This window comes from Dryas octopetala, chromosome 8 (genome assembly GCF_963921425.1).
Source record: "Dryas octopetala chromosome 8, drDryOcto1.1, whole genome shotgun sequence".
In the NCBI taxonomy this organism is placed as follows: domain Eukaryota; kingdom Viridiplantae; phylum Streptophyta; class Magnoliopsida; order Rosales; family Rosaceae; genus Dryas; species Dryas octopetala.
In genome coordinates, this window is record NC_141373.1 from 11,376,942 (window position 1) to 11,403,349 (window position 26,408).

Consider the following 26,408-nt stretch of genomic DNA (forward strand, 5'->3'; position numbering starts at 1 on the left):
GGTTGTGGAATTTGAGGTAGAAGCACGTGAGTTTTGGTTGGTGAGGGTGGGAATTGGTAGAAACACGTGAGATAAGGTAGGTGGCCCGGGTGGGTATAGTGGGAAACACATATATAGCAAGAAAATTACAAAGAATAAAGAGTGGAAGAAAGACATTTGACTATGTGAGAGAGGAACACCTAGATGTAAAAAAAAATTTACATACAGAAAAAAAATTATATATACAGCCTAATTCAGAATCATTGGGGACTAGACCCTCGGTCATGTTGTGATAAATATTGGTTGTTTACTCTTTTTCCAGGAAGAGCAAAACGGTTGGCCGGGGGCTGAGGTGGGCCATTTCGTAAAACTAGGAGAAAACTCGCTCTCACTTGTTAATGAGGTTTAAAGCTCAGTATGTATATGCATTTTGTGGCACATTCGCGTGCTTGTCCATTTAAAGCTCAGTTACGAATATGGATTTGATATGTCATGCATTTGTGGCTTTGGCTTTTATCATCCTAGATTCCTAGGCTAGCAATTAATTATGTGGCCCCAGAATTAGTTGGGAGGCTAATTTAGCTGTTCTTAATTTGCAGCTATATAAACACGGGGCTTTGGGCTCATTTGTTCATCAACTCAGGTTGAGTTCCATCGAGAAGTACAAGGGAGTTGAGAACTTGAGAGAGAGCAATAGGTACGATAGGATGATTTTCTAATTTTTGAGAGAGGGTATGTATACAAGGGTATATCTTATCAGATACATGGGATATAGTTTGAGATTTAACTTTTGAGCAGTGTTTTTTATATATATATTGGTTAACTCAAGTGATAAAGGTGAATGAAATAATAGATTCGGATTAGAATATGTTTAAAATTTGATTTCTTTTAATAAATAAAAAAATACACACACATATATTTATATGTTAGTTTTATATATAACGGAGCATTTGAACGTTCGATATTGAGTGTTAATCATCATATTTTTTATTATTTTAATATTTTTCTTCTTTTAACCTATGTGTAGTACTTTCTTAATTATAGCATGTAAATGACAACCTTTTTGATGTAGTTCTGGTTGTAACTGACTACAGGTCGAGCGTTTGAAATTTTGCATCCTTCCAACAGTTGACCAGAAAACTTAAAAGTGGACTGGTAAGTATTATATTTTTGCCCTTCTCCTTATTCATCATTGTACTTTCTGATTTGACCTTATAAAGAAAACTCATATTTGACATTGTGAATGAATGAATTTAATGCTCATGGACGTATACGTCCATCGAGTTGAGAACCTTGAGAGAGAACAATCGTAGAGTTATATCTTATTGGATGCAAGGGATCGAGTTTGAGATTAACTTTTTACGAGTGGTGTTTTTTATATAAGGTTATTTTCTATCATAGTGAAGTTCGAAAACAATTTGTGGATGTCATGAAGAATGTTGCCTTACCAAGTAATAACCACGTAATTCTCGTTGTTTATGTGGTTGTCTCTTTCACTTATTTATTTGTTATTTTATTTTTTTCTATCTTTATTATTTACATTTGTTGTGGTAAAGAGATGTTTAGGAAAAAATTTTGGTCTATGTGTTTTACCCAAAAAACAAATTTGGTCAATGTGATTTCAAAACTCCACATTTAGTCTATGTAGTTTATATTATTTGCAATATGAAAACAATTTTAACAAACTCAAATTTTCAATTTTAGTTCAAAAGTCAAATTGAAGGTTACAAGTCATTAGTTTTAATTTGAGAAAAATTTTCATGTATTTACAAAATGTCCTAAAATTTCAAACAATATAAAACACAATTATCAAATGCAGAATTTTGAAACCATATATACCAAATATGTTTTCGAGCTAAAACCCAGGGACCAAAATTGGTTCTTTTTTCCCTTATTTCTAACATATAGCAACGTAGGTTTTGGTAGTAAGATGGATGAAATTTTTGTGTGTTGTAACAGTAGCATCACACTCTATGTTTATTTGATGTAACAAGAGCTTAATTTTTTTTTAGCTATATTTCTAGTTAAGAAACTTGTATTTTTTGTCATTGAGAGTAATTTACCTTTGTTTCTTTCAGTCTCTTTTTTTTTTTTTTTTTTTTTGGGAAATGGATAATCGAACTTGGGAGCATTGTGGGTAATTCTACAGCTCTTTCAACTGGGGTATTCAATAAATGCTTTTAGTGCACATATTTTCTTATTTATCATAGTATTACTAATATGATAGTATAATGAAAACTCATAAATTTATAACTCTGAGATTGTGAATAAATGAATTTGATGACGTAATTAAAAGATAAAATTAAGAGATTATCACCATAAAACAGCAGATGGTTAAAAAAAAACATCTTTACAAATCATATTTGATAGTCCAATTTTTATTTAATATTTATATGGTATTCTTTCCAATCTGCATATCATTTCAGTTATAGTCCTAATTTATATTTCCAGCTTATTTGCCGACATATTTAATTAATATGTATATAAGCTACAGCAGAGTAGGCCTCACCTAAAAGCCCCCGAAGCCTACCCGAAGCCCGCCTGGCCCATTAGGCCCGAAGCCCGATTTGGCCAGAAATTTGGGCCGGCCCGGCCCGGCCCGAAAGTCTTTTGGGTTGGGCTTGGGCTACCCCCTTGAAGCCCATCGGCCGCCCGAAGCCCGGCCGGTTTAGGCCCCCTCAAAGCCAGACCCAAAGCCCAATTTGGGAATCATAACATATTTAATAGGTTTTTCGTTTGTTTACCCTAATAAATTATTAATATGATTATTAAGTTATTATATATACTATAATGTTAGTAAATAGTAATAGTGTAAACTATGTAATACCATAAATAATAAAGTAATAAACTTTTAAAATTATATACAACATTACAAGTATAATAAAACATAAATATATATGTGTATATACAACTTTTATAATACAACTATAATTAAAGTTATTAAACCACGATCGTCAATTCATTAATTCAATGATCTGAACCGTTCATTTTCTATTTTCAAAGTCAAAGATCATCCTTACAAAAAATCGGCTAAATCGGAATTCATCTATCTATTCGATTATCATTAGAAAAACCACGATCGTTTATTAATTCGACCATCGTTACATCACTTTACATCTCCGATTAAGCTAATTTTTTGCAAGAATTCTCTTTGAGTGGGGAACTAAAACTTGAACGGTTCGGATCGTTGAAAACACGATCGATATGTGAGCTTCTACATATAAATACACTTAAAGAGTATAATTCTAATAACTTTCCCGTTGAAACATTCTTGTTTCCATAATTATGAAGACCACAACGTGATTTCAACAATCTGACCCGTTCATTTTCTATGTTCATAGTCAAAGATCATCCATACAAAAATTCGGCTAAATCGAAATTTATCTACCCATTCGATCATCATTAGGAAAACCACGATCGTTCATCAAAGTATTGCTCTTGTTTTCATGGCTGTATTTGTTCTCGGGCTTGCTTCTTGTATAGCCGTGTATTGTTTCTATTTAATAAATTTGATATGTTATGGTTGTCTTAGTAGGGCACGTCTTAATGACATGGACTGTCATGTGACAAATTTATTTTTTACCCCTCATTATTTATTTGTCATGTCAATTTACTAAAAATATTAGTTTGCCCATTAAAAATCTTCATATTTAGTAATAAAAAAAGTTAATCATAACAAGCAGAATGCTAACCACCTTTTTCACCTAACTCTTCCTTTCTAATTTCTCATTGTTTTTTTGTCGCGAGTACAAATTTTTTTTTTTTTTATCATATATAGATCGGAAAATGAGAGACGAATTATGAGATAGTTTCTACTTTCTAGAGTGAAGTTCAGTCACGGCTTGGTGTCTAAACCAAAAATTGACTCTCGATGCCTTGCCTCTCTCCCACTGTTGTCTTATTTCATATGATATGATGGAAGAAATCCATGCGATGTTGTCACTATGAGGTGTAAACCAATATTAACAATCAAAATATGTTAACATTAAACTATTAAAAGTATCAATATATATACACCCATTCATATACTACCCAATTAAGGAAAAAGTCATGTTCCAATACCCAACTCGAGATCCAATCCAAAAATAAGAAATTTTTTCTCACCCTCAATTTTTGACTTATAGAGAACGTGTTATGAAAATAAGAAACAACAAGAGAAGTAATATGAGAGAGAGCACAAAAGAAGTAGGGAGAATATGAGAGAGTCAATTTTTCATCGGCATAAGGTCCGCCTATATTTATAGGTTGAGGGTTACTTAGAGAACACTCCTAAGTTTTCTTGATTTACACAAAAATAAAAATTCTAATAATTAAAATATTACATAAAGATCCCAAATACATAATTGTGGACAACCAAAGGCGGAGCTGGCTAAGGCCCTCAAAGGTCAGCTGACCCTTCTGACTCCCCCCTCTCCTCTTAGTTTTTAGGTTTTGTTTTTAACCCTCCCTCTATTTCAACATTATTTCAACTAATAAGAACCACATGCAACATAATAAATTGCGTATTTAATTAATTATGATTTTGTCACTTTGTTTGAAATGTCTGAATATTAATTTATGGAGGTTTGGACATTTCTTTTTTTGGTTATATTGGAGGGAATCGAACCATGAATCTAACCTAATTCTAACTCTTACCCCACTCACCTCACCACTTGGACATTTCTTAGTTGTGAGATTTGAGAGGTATGGTAAAACTTGAAAGTGTTAAATTTTGAGAAAAATATGCAGGTACCTACACTCTTATAACATTTCCTCACATGTTAGTCATGTGACCATGTATTTTGAGAGAAAGGGTGTATACACCTGTAATATGCAAGTTTTTCTCAATTTTAAAATGATTTAATGTCAAAAAAAAAAAAGATTTAATGTCATGGGTTATTTATTAAATTGCTTAGAAGCCGCAAATCTTTTTTATAAAAAAGATTTTAAAATAATATATTGTGGCTAAAAAACAAATTTTGATGTTCATATTAGGAATGACTTGGTTTATATTTCATAATGATTGTGATTTTGAAAGGATAATAAACATCTAAGGATGACCCTCCTAAATGAAAATTCTAGCTCTGCCACTGTGGACAGCCATATTTATACCAATATATACAATATATATTTAATTCATAATTTTCATAGATGAGACCCTTTAGTTTAAGGGCATTGAGGGCATTGAAACCCTACAGTAAGAATTTTTTTTTGTTTAAAAAAATACAAATGAATTAAATAGATAATTGTGCCGAATCGTGGTTGTGGAATTTGTGCTAGACATTAACACATCGGTGGGGTGGGGTGGGAACAATGGTGTCGGACCAAAAGAAAGTGCTCCATGTTGTGCATTTAAGTGGCTGGACCATTAAATTAAAGCTCATGGACTTATTATATGCATATTGGGTACGTAGGTCATGCATTTGTGGCTTGAATTGGCTTAAGTAGTATATTCCTAGGCTGGTCAATTATTAATTAATGTGGCCGGTAGTTGGCATGATGATTTAGCTATGCTCTGAAGCTACATAAACACCAGGCTTTGGGCTCATTTGTTCATCAACTCAAGTTATGGAGTTCCATGCATCGAGTTGAGAACCTTGAGAGAGAACAATAGTAGAGTGATCTGCAAATTTTAGAGGGTATGTATACCAGACTTTGAGATTAACTTTTTACGAGTGGTGTTTTTTATATGAGGTTATTTTCTATCATAGTGAAGTTCGAAAACAGTTTGTGGATGTCGTGAAGAATGTTGCCGAACCAAGTAAGAACCACGTAATTGTTACTGTTTATGTGGTTGTCTTGTCTCCTTAACTTATTTATTTGTTATTTTATTTTTTTTCTATCTTTATTATTTACATTTGTTGTGCTAAAGAGATGTATTATTTTTAGGGAAAAAACCACTTTTGGACACTGTGTTTTACCCCAAAAATAGTTGGTCCCTGTGGTTTCAAAACTCCACACTTAGTCCATGTGTTTTATATTATTTACAATATGAAGACAATTTTAACAATTCAAATTTTCAATTTTAGTTTGAAAGTCAAATTGAAGGTTATACCTATATGATTTTTTGTCATTTTTGAGTAAAACTTGAGAGTTTAAACAAGTTATTAGTTTTAATTTGAGAAAAATTTTCATGTATTTACATGTCTTAAAATTTCAAACAATATAAAACACAAGTAACAAATACAGAGTTTTGAAACCATAAAGACCAAATATATTTTCGGGGTAAAATTAACCCAAGCACCAAAATTGGTTTTTTTTCCCTTATTTCTAACATATAGCAACATGGGTTTTTTTTTTTTTTTTTGGTTACAATGGAGGCCAAAGAAAGAGGCCTAGAGAGGGGAGGGGGGATCGAAACCCGGTGAGGTGGGGGGCAGCACAACTGCTTTGCCAACTGGCCTACCCCAAGTCCTCTAGCAACATGGGTTTTGGTAGTATAAGATGGATGAAATTTTTTGGCTTAATTACAAATGCATCCACCAATTATAGAGGGTATTTCAGATTGGTCCATGAACAAAAAAATGTTTCAAATTAGTACACTAACTAATAGAAAGTTACAAAATAGTACATACGTTACAAATTCCGTCAAGAAAGATAGTTAAATGCCACTTTGGACAACGATGACGTGAATTTTTTTAATGATGTGGACACTAAATTTGCTCTACATGGATTTATAATGTCATATTGATAAAAAAACTTAAAAAATAAAATTACAAAAACTTTTAATCCCTTAAAAATAAAATAAAATATAACATCATTAATCTATGTGGTGTAAATTTAGTGTTCACACTATTCAAAAAATCTATGTTAACACTGTCTACACTAGTATTTAACGTCTTTATTGACGGAATTTGTAACGTATATGCTATTTTGTAACTTTCTATTAGTTCGTGTACTAATTTGAAATATGTTTTTGTTCATTGACTAATCTGAAATACCCCCCATAGTTGGTGGATACATTTTGTAATTGAGCCAAATTTTTTTTGTTTTGTAACAGTAGCATCACGCTCTATGTTTATTTGATGTAACAATAGCTTAATTTTTTTTAGCTATATTTCTAGTTAAGAAACTTGCATTTTTTGTCATTGAGAGTAATTTATCTTTGTTTTTTTGTTTTTTGTCTTTTTTTTTTTTTATTTGGGGGGAGAGATAATCGAACTTGAGAGCATTGTGGGTAATTCTACAACCCTTTTAACTGGACTACCCAACAACTGTTTTTAATGTCTTTTCTTATTTATCATAGTATTACTAATATGATAAAACTATAACTCTGAGATTGTGAATAAATGAATTTGATGACGTTATTAAAAACATCTTTACAATTAAATCATATTTGATATATAGTCCAATTTTTATTTTTATTTAATATTTATATGGTATTCTTTCCAATATGCATATCATTTCATTTATAGTCCTAATTTATATTTCCAGCTTGTTTGCCGACATATTTAATTAATATGTATATAGGCTAGAGCAGAGACACATATTAATTACTTTCACGTTTCAACACACCATATTTGACGTTGTTCTCTTTCTTTGTTTCAGCTATGAAGCCATGAAACCATTCAACAGAGACAGAGAAGAGACCCAATAAGAACTCAATATTCTCTCTTAACCTATCCTCATTAATCAAATTAGTCATGATGGCAGTGAATAAAAGCTCAAAGCCAGGACATGTTATGGTCCTTGCATTTCCATTTGGCACCCATGCCATGCCTCTGCTTAACTTGGTGTGCAGGTTAGCCAACGCTGCCCCAAACATGTGCTTTTCTTTCTTAAGCACAGAGAAATCCAATGGCTCATTATTCCGCGAATCAAAGTCTCACATTCCGGACAATATAAAAGCCTACAATGTATCAGATGGTGTGCCCCCAAATCAGGTCTTGACAGGAAATCCACTAGAGGCAGTAGAGCTATTCCTCAAGGCTGCACCTGAAATCTTCAAAATGGGTATAGAGAAGGTGGTGGCAGAGACAGGTAAGAAGATCAGTTGTTTGGTTACAGATGCATTCTTGGTCTTTGCTGGAGTGATGGCTCAGAATTTGGGTGTTCCATGGATTCCTGTTTGGGTACCATTACCCTGTACCCTATCTGCACATATTTACACAGACCTTATCTGCCAACATTATGCAAATGTTTGCGGTCGAAGTGGTGTTGATGGTGCTGACGGACTTTGGCCCGAGGACCGAACCCTGGAACTGATTCCAGGGTTGTCTAAAATGTGCATTGCAGACTTACCTGAAGAAGTGAAATTTCCAAGTGAGTCACTATTCTCGAGAATGTTATGTCAAATTGGCCAAGTGCTGCCACAATCCACAGCTGTTGTCATGAATGTTTATCAAGAACTAAATCCTACACTCCTCAACAATGATCTCAAATCCAAGTTTCCCAATTTGCTCAATGTGGGTTTTCTCACACTCTCATTACCACTACCGCCACTACCACCATCGGATTCAGATACCACCGGCTGCCTTTCGTGGTTGGATGAGAAAGAAGGTTCATCTGTGGCATATGTTAGTTTTGGAACTGTGGCCGCTCTACCTCAGAACGAGCTAATAGCTTTGGCTGAGGCATTGGAAACAAGTGGTGTACCATTTCTTTGGTCTCTTAGGGACAATTTCAAGGACCTATTGCCAAATGGGTTTGTTGAGAGGACTAAAAAACATGGAAAAATAGTGCCATGGGCACCCCAGACTCAAGTTTTGGCACATACTTCAATTGGTTTGTTTGTGACACACTGTGGGTGCAATTCTGTGTACGAAAGCAGTGCAAATGGGGTCCCAATGATTTGCAGGCCATTCTTTGGTGATCACAAAATGACTGCGCGGATGGTAGAGGAAGTATGGGGAATTGGAGTGAAAATTAAGGGTGGAGTATTCACAAAAAGTGAAGTGCTCAAGAGTTTGGAGCTCATTTTGGGAAAAGAACAAGGGAAGAAGATGAGAGAGAAGGCCAAAGCCCTCAAAGAGATTATAGCAGAGGCTGCTGGGCCTTTTGGGAGTGCTGTACAAGACTTTCAAGCTTTGGTGGATTTAATTTCTTCCTATTAAGACAGGGTTAGTCGGACTAACTTTGGTCTTGTAGAATGTTACTTAGTTGGTCTTCTTGGCCCTTTTACAGTCTTGCTTTGGTTTATTCTCGGGGCTTGCTCTGTGTGAGTATTTGTGCTGCCTTGAATTTTGTCGTATTGTTTCCATTTAATAAATACGAGCTGCTATGGTGTCTTTGTAAGGCACATGTCATCCTCATGGCGCAAAATTATTTTGTACATCTCATTATTTATTTATTACACCAGTTTACTACAAATGATTTTGCCAATTAGAAATCTCCATATTCAAAATAAGAATAATATCAAATTTAAATAGTCAAAACTAGGTTCGACCAATTCTTGAACTTTATACTATTGTCACTTGTTATGGGCTTCATTTAGTTAAAATATAGTATATGATAGAATTTTATTGAAAACCCCCAACTAGGAGTCAGTTATGATTTGCAGGCCTTTCTTTGGAGACAACAAAATGACTGGGCGAATGGTAGAGGAGGTTTGGGGAGTTGGAGCTGGAGTTGAGGGTGGAGTATTCACAAAGAGTGGAGTGCTCAAGAGCTTGGACCTCATTTTGGCAAGTGAACAAGGGAAGAAGATGAGAGAGAAGGCTCAAGCCCTTAAAGAGATTTTAGCAGAGGTTGCTGGGCCTTCTGGAAGTGCTGTACAAGATTTTAAAACTTTGGTAGAATTAATTTCTTCCTATTAAGACAAGTTTAGTCGGACTGACTTTGGTCTTGTGGGATGTCACTTAGCTGCCCTCTTGGGTCTTTTGCAGTATTGCTCTTGTTTTCATGGTTGTATTTGCCGTCGGGCTTGCTTCTTGTGTTGCCTTGTATTGTTTCTATTTAATAAATTAGATTATGGTGCCTTGGTTGGGCACGTCTTAATGACATGGATTGTCATGTGACAAATTTATTTTTTACACCTCATTATTTATGAGAGCTGCTATTTACACACCCTTTTTTTTCTTTTTGCACACACTTTTCTCTTACACACCTTTTACCATTTTCTAAAATTTAAAATTTCTCTTTTACACACCCCTCCCATTACCAAAATACCCCAACCTCATTAATCTCACCAAAATTTCTCACCACACACCCACCTAATTCAAACACTACACACCCTACCCCAAATGTGAATTTTTAAATAAAAAAAAAAACAAAGAACAAAAAAAAAATGTTGAAACCAGCCACCCATCCGCAAGCCTCTGCCCTATATCCCAGCCCCTCCCCCTCCCTCTCCCTCCTCCCTCCCCCCTCCCTTCCCCTCCCTCACCGACCACCTCCCTCCCACTCTCCTTCCCTCACCCGACGACCTCCCTCTCTCTCTCCTCCCCGCAGCACCACCTGCATATATATATATTTTTTAATTTTCAGGGGTGCAGAGGGAGGTGGTGCGGTGCAGGGGTGAGGTGGTGCGGCAGGGGGAGGGTTGCAGGGGGGAGGTGGTGCGGCAGGGGGAGTGTTGCAGGGGTGAGGTGGTGCGGCAGGGGGAGGGGTGCAGGGGGGAGGTGGTGCGGCAGGGGGAGTGTTGCAGGGGTGAGGTGGTGCGGCAGGGGGAGGGGTGCAGGGGGGAGGTGGTGCGGCAGGGGGAGGGGTGCAGGGGGGAGGTGGTGCGGCAGGGGGAGGTGGTGCGGCAGGGGGAGGGGAGGGGGATGGCAAAAGGGGAGGGGTGCAGAGGGAGGTGGTGCGGCAAGGGGAGGGGCTCAGAGTTGTAGAGAGAGAGAGTGAAGGGCTGGGTTGGTTTCGGGGAGAGAGAAAGAGGAGAGAGAGGATGGGGGTGGGGTGGTCGGCGGGTAAGAGGGAAGGAGAGAGAGAGAGAGAGAGAGAGAGAGAGAGAGAGAGAGAGAAGAGAGAGAGAGAGAGAGAGAGAGAGAGGGGAAGGCCGGAACGGGGCTGGGGTGGTCGGCAGTGGTTCTCACCGGGGGGGGGGGGGGTGGGGTGCTGTGACAGGGAAGAGGGAATGATAAAGGGATGGGGTTTTGGGTAATTTTATTTTGGGTGTTTTTGGTTATTTCACAAATTAAATTTTTGAGAGTGTGCAAAAAGAAATTTAAGGGTGTGCAAATAGCAGCTCTCTTATTTATTTGTCATGTTAATTTACTAAAAATTTTAGTTTGCCAATTAAAAATCTTCATATTTATTAATATAAAAAGTTAATTATAACGAGCGGAATGCTAACTACCTTTTTCACTTAACTTTTCCTTTCTAATTTCTCATTGTTCTTTTTTCAGCGAGTGCAAAATTATTTTTATCATATATAAATTAAATAGGAGTCTGACTTTTATGAAAGACTAATTTTGAGAGCATAGTTTGTAGAGTGAAGTTCAGTCACGGCTTGGTGTCTAAACCAAAAATTGACTCTCGATGCGCGCCTTTCATATGATATGATATATGGAAAAAATCCATGCGACGTTGTCACTATGAGGTGTTAACCAATATATATTAACAATCAAAACATGTTAACATTTAACTATTGAAAGCATCAATATATATATACGCATATACGACCCAATTAAGGATTAAGTCATGTTCCAATACCCAACTCCAGATCCATTCCTAAAATAAGAAATTTTTTTCTTCACCCTCAATTTCTGACTTATAAAGAATATCTTGCTGATAACATGTTATGAAAATAAGAAAGAACAATAGAAGTAATATGAGAGAGCACAAGTGAAGTAGGAAGAATTAGACAGAGTCAATTTTTTTTATAAGCATAAGGCCCGCTTATATTTAATTATTTATAGGCAGAGGGTTATTTCGAGAACACTCCTAAATTTTCTTGATTTATACAAAAAAAAATTCTAATAATTAAAAGGCTTTTTTACAAATCACCGATTCGGAATATAGCCCGATTTGTAAGTCACCACCTAAATAAAAGACTATAACAAAGTGTCACCTAAATTAAAAAAAAATTTGCAATCTCACTCCTCTGTCCAATTTCGTCAACATTTCCGTCTAAACATAATCAAGGTGGAAACATAACATTTCAACTCATGGGGTACTAAAATTTTTGCAAGAGCTTCAAGCCCCCATAATAATTGACATTGTTTGATTTTTAATCTCAATAATAATTGCAAATGAAGAGTGTACTGCACCATAAGAATATTAATTGGTCAATAACATTTCCAATGTTTATTGGATGCAATCATGTAAAGAGTGACAGAAGATGACAGGGTACTGGAGTCATTGGACAAGCAATTGTCCATTGGCCATGACACAATTCTATAATTAAAATAGAAAATTAGGATTAAATCTTAAATCTTAATAATTTTTTGGTATAACATAAAAATTATATAATATTTCAATTGAACTACTAAATTTAAATGTAGTTTTTTAGATTAGATCACAAATATGTTGACCCATTTGATTTGAGCCTTTTTCATTTGACATTTTTGTCCTTTGGCCCACATATGATGTGTGTTAATTAAAATTTATAAGGCTTTGACAAAATTGCCCTTCAGGCTTTTATATTATATTGAAAATTTGCTAATGTAGTCTCAACTTCACATTTAGTTGTGACTGTACGGCACTCACAACTTCAAATTTAGTTGTGATTGAACGACAGTCACATCTAAGTTATGAAACAGTTACAGTTAAGTTGTGACTTAATTGAAATTTTTTTAGAGAAATTATACTACAATATAGTATAAATAGAGGTCAAAATAATTCTTTTACTCAAAATAATACATAGTATAGTAGTGTGAGTTGTCTCTTTCAGACAGTCACAATTAAGTTGTGACTGGATTGATTTTTTTTTTTAAATACAATATAGTATAAATTAATGTAATATTTGTGATGTAATATTCTTTTTATTTTTTTATTATAGTGGCATGTAATGTAATATTTGTAAATTCTAATACCTTTTACTTTATTATTTTGTTTGACTTTTCAACTAGTAACTAATCTAAAATGCTATTTAATTTTGATACCTAAACTACAAAGTTATTGAAATTTAGTAGTTAAAATCAATAGACCTTAATTAAAATGGTAGTTGTATGATAAGTAGTATTTATACGGTCACTTTAATTGGAATGAAGATAAACAATTGAAATATAGTCCAATAACCATCCAAAAATATCTTTCAGAAGCAACTGTAAATTAAAGGAAAATACTCACTTCACTATTTGAGCAAAGCATAGTAATAGCAAATAATAGCAAATATTTGTAAGAGGAAAATAATAGCACGTATGTCATGACATCTTCCTATGTTGGTCTATTATTGGTCTATGACAAATTAATAATAGCAAATATTTGCAGGAGGAAAATCGAAGAGAGGTGGGCCCAACAAGATAGGCGGCAATGTTCCTTGTTCAGCCAAAAAAGGAAACATAAATAAAGCGTACAATTGTAAAATCTCAATGCTAGTAAAAGAAAGGAAAAAAAGTAAAATAACAAAATAAATATTTAAAGCAAGTCAGGTAATGGATTAGCCCATTGACTAAAATATAATTTATGAAATTATATGATTGACTAAAATGTAGAGGTGGGCGTCGGGCGGGTGGGTTGGGTGGGAGCCCAAACCATCTCCGACTAAATGCTTGAATCTCAATCGGGGACGGGTCAAAGACGGTCGGAAAATGGGTTGGCCGAGAAGGAGAAGAGAGAAGGTGGCTTTCCTGAGAAATGGTGGCTAGTGGAGGTGGTTCTTGTGCTGCAATGGTGGACGGTGACGGAAATGGAGATGGTTGCAGACTTGCAGTGCCTGAGAAGATGGTGACTATTGACTTACTTGAGAAGATGGTGGCTGGAAGCTTGGCGGGTGGGTCGGCTTCAACGGTATGTGGAAGGAGGTGAGCGGACGGGTCGGCTTGCAGCTTGGCGGGTCGATGGAGGTGAGCGGGCCGAGTTCGAACGGGTTGATGCCCAATCCTACTAAAATGGGATAGAAAATTTGGTTGACCTTTTTGTAATTTAGAAATATTTTATTGACTTATTTGTAATTATCTATATATTTTATTGATAACACGATTTAGGAAAATAAAAAAAAATCAAACTCTCGTATAGAATCTAGGATCAATGGCTATCTCTAAAAGTTTAGGTAAGTTCAATAAAGAAATTGTTTTAGAGAGGACCCATATCATATCTGTTAAAAATGAAAGAAAAAATAGAGTGGAAAATTAGGAATTATATTAAAAGTTAAAAGAATAAAGGGCATATTTAGAAATATAAATAAAATTAAATTTAAAAATATTAAAAAAATAAGAAGTAGCGCAATTAGAGAAAATGGGTTTGTGCTCATTAGCTGTGTGTCGCACGTGACTTCAACCAGATGATAGAAAATCACGTGATCACTTCCAGTTACTTTCTCTCTGACAGTTCTCCCTTATACCCTGCGGACTCGATGACACAGATTCTGACTTCATTCCAGAAAGTTCAGAAAATCAAAATGAGAGTACGTAATTTTTGGCTTATATCATGCTATTTCTATCTACTAATGATTTTGTAGTTTTCTTATTTACCCTCATTAACAAATTGGATAAGTTTCTATCTAATTTAAGTGTTATCTGATACCATCTGACTTTAAATTACTAAACAGCCTTTTATTTCTCATTTGGGAATATTGTTACGAAACCTCAAAACCCACATGCCTAAATCAGTTGATGAAGATTATCCAATGGGTGTGATAAATCATTCTGAAACCTAAACCATAGAATTTTTTTATTATTATTCAACAATTCGTGTCTATTAAATATTTGAGATTGAGAATCATAAAAATCATAGAAATTTGAGATGAAAAATGAGATATTTTTTATTCAAATTAATGGTGTGGAAGAAATAAAAGTTCTCCACGTCAGTAAATTGAACATAAGGTACTTCTAAAAAGTTCTCCATGAGCTAAAAACGATTAATTGTCAACCCACATATAGATTTTCACCCATTAGAAAAAAGAAAAGAAAAAATGATTTACTATCCTAGGTTGAATTTTGCTTTCTGGATGAGAGCAACATGAAAAACCTTCCCACTACACTTACTTTTAAGGGCTATTGTTAGAGATTCAAAATTTGTGTCCTAAATTTGAATTTCAAATAATACAGTATTACACATGTAAGTAATAGTAAGCTAATACATGAATAAAAATAATATTACTACATCATTTTAGATTTAAATTTAAGACACAAATTTAAAGTTTCTAGCAATGCTCTACTTTTAATTAAGTTTCAGACTTAATTAAACATTAAGGTCAACTATCTATTGGACTAATAATATTTATTTTCATTTTATTGGAAGATATATATTTAATTTGAATTCCACTCCCCAGATTAAAAAAAAAAAAAAAAAAAAAGGAGAGAAGAAAAAACGTTAAGTCAAAAACTTTTGAGTTTGGTTAATTTATATAATTGATTGATTGATATAGTGAATCATATATAATAAGAAACTCTATGATTAATTATCAAATAATTGACACAATGATAGGTGAATTGGAATCATTGATCCGTCATCAAGATGACATACTAAGAATGAATGAACCTTATTAGTGGATTCATCAACCACGTACTCTAGCACAAATATTTGAATAGCTATCATGGAGAGTACCTGGTTATCTTATTTGTTATCAAAACTTTTGCATGTTGGTATTATTGCATAAACCCAACAGGCAAACTGTAAAAGGGCATAACGACAATGGGATTTCACAATCAAACTCTTTCTTTTTGGTATCTTTTTTTTTTCAGGTGCTTTTATGAGGGTTGCGCGCAACTCATATTGGCCAACAAAGAAAGAAAAAAGAGGTCCGATTGGGACTAGAATTGATGTGGTTGGCTCTTGCAAAGTGGATGAGGTCAGAGGCCATATAGCTCATGTTGTGTGCTTACCTCCTATCTAAAATATTGATATATGTTTATAAAGCTAACCATGAATTAATTTATTATATTTAATTATTTATGATGTTATAATGATAAAAGAAAAAAATAATTGGACTAACTATTTTCTACTTTTACCCTTATCTTTTATTAATCTACTTTTTTCTACTTTTTTATCATCCATTAATTTTTTTTTTTTTTTTCAAACCAAAACTAAAGAGAGAGGGGGTGGGTGAGGGGGAGGGACGCAAGGCAGAGAGTGGCATGGGCAGTCGGTTTTGGGCAGTGTTGTCGGAGGTGGAGGTGGGGGTAGGGGGCGATCTGCGAAAGCAATGGTTGTTTTTTATTTTATTTTTTTGGTTGTGTTGATTTTTTGTTCTTTGGAGAGTTGCAAAAGAAGAAGAAAAATTGAAGGAAGAAGAAAGGATTTTTTGTTCTTTTAATTGATGGGAGAGTTTAGACAAAAAAAAAAAATTTGATGGGTGAACGTTGCAGGGAAAGGATTTGTTGGATTTTTTTTTTTTTTGGGTGTTTTTTACTTTTTGGGGTTGCTGGGATTTCATTTATTTTTCTTCTTTGGTTTGAGGTTATTGGAATCTAAGTAGGTAATTTGGAAGCTCAGTGATGAGTTTTTTTATTTTGATTTTGGTTGGAGTTGCAGAAGGAGAATGGAAAATAAAAGAGTAAGAAGAAAAAGAAGAAAAGGGGCGGGGTGGCGTTGGTGATGGTGGAGTACTGGAGTTGCAGAAGAAGAAAATCAAATGACGGTAATATCCCTTTGACTGTTAAATAAAACTAAAAGATGTTAAAAGTAAGGGGTGTGTGTAATTAAACCAAATCTCAGGGGGTTTGAAATTATCTCATAATTAAATATAATGAGTTAACTCATGATTAGTTTTATAAATATATGACAATATTTTAGATGAGAGGTGAGCATATACCTGAGTTAAAAAGAGTGAGCAAAACTGCTCTCAATCTAATTATACCAATTCAACAAAACAAATTTAATGTACTTATTATCTTCAACTACACTACCACAATATTCAATTTTATGGTTCCAACAGTCGGGCGAATAAAGCGTGTGCAAGTTGAGTAATTAAAGAAACATTACTCCACCTTTTCTGGGAATTGCAAGGTCTTTGGGATATGCAAAAATAGTTTCAATAGCGAATATTTGACCAATTTTGATAGTTTAGTAATAAAAGAAAAGAATTTCTCTATCACAATATATATATTTTATGTGTCTATCTCTTTTATTATATAAATAAATTATTTTATATAATTGTAAAACGGTCACGCAATATATATAACTAATCTACATATTATAAAATGAATGTATGTTTTTAATAATATACCATATAAATATATATATAAACTCGTCGTCCATTCATATTATAATATGTGAATTGGTTACATCACATAGTTATAATTATAATTATACATAATAATTTTTATATTACATGCTAGGTCACGTGATGAGAGAGATAAATATATACAATATATATATATATATTAATCCTTAACACATAATGAGAGAACTAAACATACAAAATGAACACATGCATTTCGTGGAAGTTTTAAATTTGAAAGTATATATGTGTAAAAAGTTAAAAGAACGGTTCTACTTTTTTTTTTTTTTTCTTGTGTTCAATGTTATCTCAGTCCAGTCAGGATGCCCAAGAGCAATACAGAAAAAATAAAACAAAAACAAAAATAAGGCCAAAACATAAAAGCCAAACCCCAAATCTATACATAATTGGGCCGGCCTGGTCCGTGGACCGGCCCATTGTATCTTATGTGTTGAATTGTTGACGAGGCTATGTCCATGTCACTATTTTTGCCTTGCTGGAGGCCACATCACGGGGATGGAAAATTCTGGTACAAACATATAGCTGGTAGCCTGGTACTGTGTTCTGTGTTTAAAACCAACAGTATACAGATTAAAACTGTGGGATCTTAACCTTCTTTCGACTGGCCTAAAAACCCTTTGACGCACCAAATGACTGTTTAAAAGTTATAATATTGTAGGTCAATTGTACCACATGATTTTTTTTTTTTTTTTGTTGGGTTACCTGGTGCTTTGACCTTGCTGTATGGCCTTAATTATATGAAAATGCACCCCCATTTTTTGCTTATTAAAAACATCATAATAAAATGGTTTGAATGTTGCGAGACTTCTATTCCAATCCTTTAATTTTATATTCTACATACTAAAGCTTTTTGGCTTTTAGAATTTTAACTAAACTCTAATAATATTTTATTCATTCCACATTACATAATATTGGTTTATTAGTTTTTAATTTTTTTCATGTGCACATACCAGGCGCCGAGTGCTCGGCGGTCATTACTGAGTGTTCGACATAGTATTTTTGCTTTTTTCTCAAGCCCTTGGTATTAGTTGTCGGCTTTATGTTAGGTTTTAACTCTGTAATTTTTGGGTTTCACACAAAAACTCAGAGTTAAAACCTAACATGCAACTTTCACAAAACTCATTTTACATACTAGGAGGGTATGAAGTGAATATGTACCCTATACCCTAAAAAAAAAATAATAACATATTTATTTGATGTGGGAGTAAAAAGGCTTCATCTATAAAAAAACAAACTCATAAAGTTTTAGTCCAAAAAAATAATGTAATAAGTACTAAACAACTCCTTTATCGCCAACTAAATAACAAAAAAAAAAAAAAGAGGTGTTTGACATGGTTTGTCCAAGATTGAAAGTTATGTTAACTAGTGGAATTCTATCATAAGATGTAAACATAATTAAAGTTTTCGATAAGGGAAGGCCAATATCCTAACTGCAAAGTGATTCATGCCTTCTTTTCTGCGATTGGTGGCGTCCCTTTTCCCTAATAAAGAAAGAGATCCTAACGCGACAATAGTTTGAAGCTCATTTTGGCCCTTCCCACATGGGAATCTTAGATATAGAAGGTCAAAGAAAAATGCTAACATGAGGGATTAATAAGATCATACAGTATGTTAATAAATAAGCATTTATTAATTCTTCATCCATAATAAGAAGAGATTATGAACGTTAAGTTAAGTCGAGTTCAATTTTGCTCACAACCTTAAATTCATTGTTCTATAACAACAGTTTTATTGGTCATATATGATAACTCTAGTTAACTATGGTATTTAGACAAGTTAGAATTAGAGAAATAAAAATCTCTAAAGAGAGAGAGGGGGAGGAGGAAAAGAAGGGGCCACCGGTGGTGGGGCCAGCGGCGGGGTGGGTGAGTAGGAGGGAGGGGATGATGGGATGGGATGGGATGGGATGGGATGGGATGGGATGGGATGGGTTTGATTTAGGTTTTTTTTAATAGTATTCCATTGTTTTTTAATTATATTTTTAAAGTTTAATATTTTATTATTATTATTTGGTCTACGTAAGCACCAATTAGTGGGACCCAAATTGCCACGTCAGTATTTTAGGCTGAAACTTAACTAATGTGATGGAATGGGACCAAAGTGAGACTCGCGGAAAAATTTAAGAACCCTAGAATTTGAAAAACGAATTGAAGAACCAAAGTGAGAATCGTTAAAAAAATTAAGGATTAATAATAATGACACACCTAGCACTCCCTAAGAGAGCTGAGCGCTCAGCCCTGTCAAAATGAGCACTAATTTTAAAAAGTGAGCCGGTTTAACATCTTAAAAAAAGTTGGTTGACCATTTAAAAAAGAGATAATTAGACTTAGATCCTTTAGAAAAATAATTTTTAGATGGAGACCGGGGGTGTTTTAAAATTTATAAGAAAATCCTTTTAATTCATAATAAAGTCTTTCCCCGATTTGAAGGGTATTTCCCTCTATTTGAAGGGTATTTCCCCTCCTAGGGTGTAGAGTGGGCTTTGTAGAGACTGCATGTTAGGTTTTAACTCCAAGATTTTGAGCGGAAGAAGAAAAATAAAAGGACTTAATTTAAAACTCTAAATCATTACCGGTCTTAGTCTAAAAAAGACTCATAAAATGGATTAAACTCTAAGTCTCCCTTTAAAAAACTAAACGCATTTGGTGAATTATTTTATCAAGACAAAATTCAAAGTGGATATATTTATCATTTAGTCCACATATCACCATCTTTTTCTATATTGTTTGATCTTGATATAATTTAATGTCTACAATATATTATAGTTAGAATTACCTATGATTCTACTTGAAAGAACATATATATATATATGTAAGGACAATATTTGGGTCACTCCCGGGAGGTATTCCAAGGTCACCCAATCCCCATAAATTTTGATTTTGGCAATGTCGGTGCATGATCGGAATTGTTCACTTTTTAAATAACCAATTAAAGATCATCTCTATAAAAAATCAAATCAATCGAAAATCGTTTGGTTATATAACTGTTGTCAATTAAGTAGAAAAAATTGATGGTTTTCAATTAAAAAATGATTTTTTGACCAAACCATTGATTTTTTCTATTTATAAAAATAAAAAAAATCTAAAAATAAAAGCAAAGATGTGACACGTGGCGCACATCCAGCACGCCATGTCAGCAATAACGGCAAAGTCAGCATTTTTAACGAAATTGTTGACGGAACAAGGTAAAATAGGACATAAATATAAGTTATAGGTAGGAAACTGGGACAAAAAAAATTTCAGACGAAAATATGATAATGAGTTACAATTTTGGGTGATAAATCAATAATTAAGCCTTAGCCTAATGATCAAAGATTCAGAGATTTACTCTCACCTTTTGAGTCACATACTCATAATCACAAGTGCCCATGTCTGAGAGGCCAACCCCAAGTTTTCTCCGAGAAACTCTTCGATCTGTCCCCACCTATCAAATTGTTACATAGCTATGTTATGTGGAATATCATCTCAAAGTCCTTGGCATACAGGGAACGGCAAGCTTGATTATATTTTTCACTACAAAGTTAGAAAAATCAAATCGATGCCCAAGTTCTATTGGTGGTGATTGTGGGACGTCGATCTGGAGCACCAAAATCTAGTTGATTAAAGTCTAGTTGGATCAAAGTAGATTTGTGCACCAAATCTAGTTGCCGATCTAGAGTATTTTGGCTTGCACCCATCATTAATTCTTTTTCTATTACCTTTTCTTCTTTTCTATTGCTTATGAAATATGAATTATTTTCTCAATGTTGCACTTACCAAATATGAGAACAAAAATATTTTACACTATCATTCCCAATCCTCAAATCCATGAATCAATCCGGCCTTGATGCCACATATTAAGGGCCAATTTGGTATTGTTGTGAGGAAAAACAGCTGTGAAGTAGAACAGTTGTAAAGTAAAGTTAGCTGTAAAGTAAAACAGTTAAGTGTTTGGTAAACTATGTTTTCAAAAGTGCTGTGAGTACAAAAAACAATATCAAAGTGTTTGGTAAATGTTAATGTAAAAGTGATGTGACTGTGTATAATTACTAAAATGTACATGATGCTGAAAGTGTCTTTCACTTATTTATTTGATAAAAATAAAATATTTTTTTACTTGTTTTTGAAATTTTTGGCTACAAATTTTTATTAGCATTAATTTTTCTAAGAACAACATTATTAAATAAGTACGCCTATTATTTTTTTAGGTATATTATAATTTTAATCGTACAAATAAAATATCATAATTAATTATCACAATATAAAATATAATTAACAACAAACATATTTTTTAATTTAAAATAAACAAATAAAAATTATAAAAATCAATGAGGGTATTATAGGTAAAATAAAATATTCATTATTGTAAGTGATTGAGGGCCAGTTTGGTATTGCTGTGCGGAAAAACAACTGTGAAGTAAAGTCAGCTGTAAAGTAAAACAGTTAAGTGTTTGGTAAACTATATTTTCAAAAGTGCTATGAGTACAAAAAACAGTATCAAAGTGTTTGGTAAATATTAATGTCAAAGTATTGTGATTGTGTATAATTACTAAAATGGACATGATGCTGAAAGTGTCTTTCACTTATTTATTTGGTAAAAATAAAATGTTTTTTTACTCGTTTTTGAAATTTTTTACTACAAATTTTTATTAGCATTAATTTTTCTAAGGACAACATTATTAAATAAGTATGCCTATTATTTTTTAGGTATATTATAATTTTAATCGAACAAATAAAATATCATAATTAATTATCACAATATAAAATATAACTAACAATGAACATATTTTTGAATTTAAAATAAATAGAAATCAATGAGGGTATTATGGGTAAAATAAAATATTCATTATTGCTGTGATTCACTGCAGTTTTCAAAAGCATCTAGAAACCTGCTTTTTGTTTTTGTTGTGGGGAGTTGAGAATTATGGGGAAAAATAGTTTTTAATTTTTTTACCAAACATCAAAATTGTTGTAGGTGATTGAGAATTGTCATCTACAGTAGCTTTTAGGTCCTCCACCGCAATCCCAAACGGAGCCTGAGAATTGTCATCCACAGCAACTTTTAGGTCTTCTACCGTTATCCCAAACGAGCCTAAAGAAGCTGATTAACTTTACCTAGATATACATGAATTACCTACAAAATACGTCTCCCAACCAAAGATAGGTAGTAAGGCATTCACTCGTTGTAAAATTCAACCCCCATTGATACTTGATAGGTAGATACATATCTCATGTTTTGATTACCTCCACTAAGGAGGGATGCATATCCCTTAGATCCCGTTTAAAAAAACAAAAATAAAAACAAACAAATTTTTTTCAATGTATCACAAGTAGATACCTTTTAATCGTTTCTCTCATCATGTTATTTAGTAAGTGATGAAAGAGACATAGATAACACGTGTGTATATCTCTGTTACATTTAAGTTTTACTCCCTTAATAAATACATTGATATTACAAAATGACCTAGCTCACATAACTATTGTTTTGGAAATTAAACTAGTTTAAAATACTGATTTAAATCTTTTGATATGGTGTATGAAAACAATTACAAAAATTTTGAACAAAATATGTAAAGAAGTTGAAATATATGAAAATAAGAGAAAACATAATAAAATTAAGGGAAATGATTTTGGACGTTAGTTTTGTGCCTTAATTTGGTGCCTTAATCTGATACGGAAAATTTATGTCATACACCTCATTATTTATTACTACATCACATGATTTGGGTGCCACATCACTTAATTAAACTACGTACCGTCTTACCCTTCAAAGTTTGTCCCAGATCCAATGTCCTAATTCATGTTAGCTATTTTATCCTTTTTCCCTTTTTAGTTTCTGATAATCGGCAAGTCGTCCTTCTAACACTTTGTTAGTGACAAATTGACAATTACACTCTAAACAGAATAGAATGATTGATTATTGATCAAAATCTAAACAATGAACCACAACAACATTTTACTCCACAGCCATCGAAGCTGCTCATCAGTCTGCTGATGACATCTGGCTTTGTGGCACCGAAACCTATGTAATCCTGCTTACTCTAGCAGCTGTTAGCCTGTTACATTCGTAATACCCTTTAAAGAACCACAACAATTTTAAGATATGATCAAGCACTAATTAATATATAGGGATGGGATCCATCACATGGAAGTCTTGGTTGATTAATGAGTTAAGGGTTTCTTGCAGATAAGATAAAAAAGGTGTATAGTAGCTTTCAAGATAAAAAGCATTCAATCAAATTGCACAATACTGATAATTAAAATAATGAGTTGATTAGAATAATCGAAAATAGTAGATTAAATTGAACAAATTCCTTCAAATAAGAGATGATGTACATCATGATTTATACGATTTGGGTCAATCGATCACATATATATATATTATATATATACAGTTACGCGATCTCATGAGATCTATATGATTTCTAGAGTTAAAACGATTTGGGGCTGAAATTAGTTTTTTCATTCATAATTTTATATCTTATAAGATTTATAATAAATTAAGGATAAAATAGTATTTGAAAATTTTGATAAATTTTTTTTTTTGGGCCAAATTGAAAATTTTGATGTTAAAAGTAAATAATGAGATAAATACTTATAATTGACATGGCAATGCCATGCTATTGAGGCACCATTAAGGCACCCTAACACTATCCTAAAATTAATTAGGTAAAACGGTACTAAAAATGTCTTTTTCTTTTTTCTTCCTCTTCTACTGCCTTGCTATGTCTTAAATCATTCTATTTCGGTTATGAGAATTCTTTAGATTTCCAGGGTTTTGCCTATCTGTTACAATTTAGAATCTCATTTATCTATACAGTTATAACCTTATGATTATATGTACAGTACTACTAAGGTCACCAAATTTATTTACCAAATGATATGGTCATATTTTTATGATTAAAATCTTGGCCTACTCCTTTACTCATTTATTTTAGTAAATAAGACACTAACACATTATTTAATGAAAAAATTTAGTTAATAAATTTGGTGACTTTAGAAAGATTTTTATACACGAGAAATGCTAGTTGTCTTCGATTAATTTCGCAGTGCAACATGTTGATCAAAACTGTTTATTTTTTAGGTCATCCTTAAAAGTTCATATATGCAAAAAAAATAGGAAATTATTTAGTCATTTTACCGTTATCCAACAAATAAACGGTAAACTAACAGTGACCAAAACCGTCTATTTATTTGATAACAGTTAGATAATTAAATGATTTTCGATTTGATTAATTTATTTCAAAGATGATCTTTAAGGAGTGATATATAAAATGAATAGTTTGATTATAAAACTATACTACATAATGGACACAAGAGAATAGAGAAGTTAGCTAGCATTCCTAGTGTATACGCATATCACAATATATATTTTATCCCTTATAACGTCAACAAATAATTTATTCACACGCACAATGACATGTTTAGAGCAAAGATCAATTGAAACGTTATTGTATGTTCCGGTTACATACAATCATATATCGTGGCAACATTCATTTTGCAGCTAGACTTGACTTGAGGATGACTGGATGAGTATGACATATCATGCTCTTATTATTATTTATTTTTTTGCCACTATCACGCTGTTATTTAATTAGTAACTACAAACATGGAAATTAAAATGAAGATATGGATTTCACTCGGGGCTGGAGCTGACATTTTAAGGATCTAAGGCGAACATCAAAGTGGGATCCTCAATTCCCATGTATATTTACTTTTTTTTTTCTCCAATAAATACTCATATATATAGAAACGTTATAATAACTCATAATCAATAAAATAAATACTCTCTTAGTGCATATGATAAAGATAGAGAATTTTTAATATGTAATCGATGCATCGCTACCTAGTGTAACCAATCTAATATATAAGAATATTGTTGAACGATATGTTTATCTCTTCTAAGATACAATATTAATAATATTCATCTATATAATGACACATTGAATTAATTACACCACGTGATAATGTATCGGCCATATCAAAAAATCTTTGGATAAGCTATAAGAAATTTGTAAGGTAATCGTGGTATTAATGTGCATGCATGCACCGGTAAATTTAGAGAAACATTGATGATCTATTTCCTTATACACCACAAAGGGATAAAAGATTATTCTTTATAGTTTTTCACCGATAAGGCAAAAACCATTGACCTGTACACAAATTTCACTACAGCTAGCATTCTTCAATAAAGAAGTCCCATCAAAAGGCATTAAAAAGGTGCAATTCATTCTCCAATAATGTGCATGCATGTATATGGTCGATCAAGATAGAGGTCACTAAAGGAAAAGAAAAATAATTAAATTGATTCTATTTTTTTAAAAATTGTTTAAATATTTCATTCCACGCAACATGGCTTATTGGGTGAAAACTAATAATTTGTAAACAACCCAATCACATACACAAAATATGCTAAGAAAATCAAATAAAAGATTTTCTTCAACTTTTTCATGGTAGTGGAAAAAGGCTAACTTTGCGTAAGAACTGAGAAGAATTAAGAGAAGATTCATGTGCGGTTCAATGGAGGCCAACAAGCAAGTCAGATTCATTTTTCACTGTAGCCAAACATTGATAAAAATATAAGAGTATAACTGTATAAGATATAAAATAATAATAAATCTATACTATTGGAAAGCTGATTCAATCGGTGTCAAGGCTGTACGTACTAAAATTTGAATTACCTAAAATATCATTTTCTCTAACAAAAATACTTAACACAAAATAACTACATTTGATAGACTGGTAAAATAAAATAAAGAGGTGAAAAACTGCGAAAGAAACTGTAAATTAGCTGCTTATTCTTTTTAATTTTTGGTTTGAGGCTGTATATTTCGTGCAAAAAACTATAAAATGAAGGAAAAAATTTATTTATAACAAGGATAAAGGCTGACTTGACATTCAATAATATATGTTTTATTTTGAAATTTGAGAAAATTTTATATAATAAAATATAAGAACATATGTGTCATCATATTATTGAATTAAAATACCAAATCAGCTATATATTTATTACATGAAAATTTATCTGAACGGTAAATAAGCTTATTAACATTTTGTCAAGGTGCTAAAATAATAATAAAATGGAACATCGACAGTTCCTCACATTTGACAAGGGGCAAATTTGGTAAACCACCCAAGGGTGTCAGAATTGTAATATAGGTGGCCAAGCATGACTCTTTCTAGAATCCAGCAGTTATATAACCAGCTCAATGACCATCTGGCATTTCTACCCTTCACCAGACAGAGACACA

General features: G+C 33.0%; 1 pseudogene across 2 annotated transcripts; it reads left to right on the top strand.

The window, feature by feature from the left end:
• The first annotated feature begins 1,240 nt into the window (after nt 1–1,240).
• Nucleotides 1,241–9,203, top strand: LOC147277208 (anthocyanidin 3-O-glucosyltransferase 7 pseudogene; annotated as a pseudogene). Of its 2 annotated transcripts, none has more exons than XR_015124073.1 (2): nt 1,241–1,430; nt 7,507–9,203. The product of XR_015124073.1 is annotated as an anthocyanidin 3-O-glucosyltransferase 7 pseudogene, transcript variant X2 (transcript). The 2 variants fall into 2 exon arrangements; XR_015124072.1 differs by lacking the exon at nt 1,241–1,430 and adding an exon at nt 5,368–5,719.
• The last annotated feature ends 17,205 nt before the right edge of the window (nt 9,204–26,408 follow it).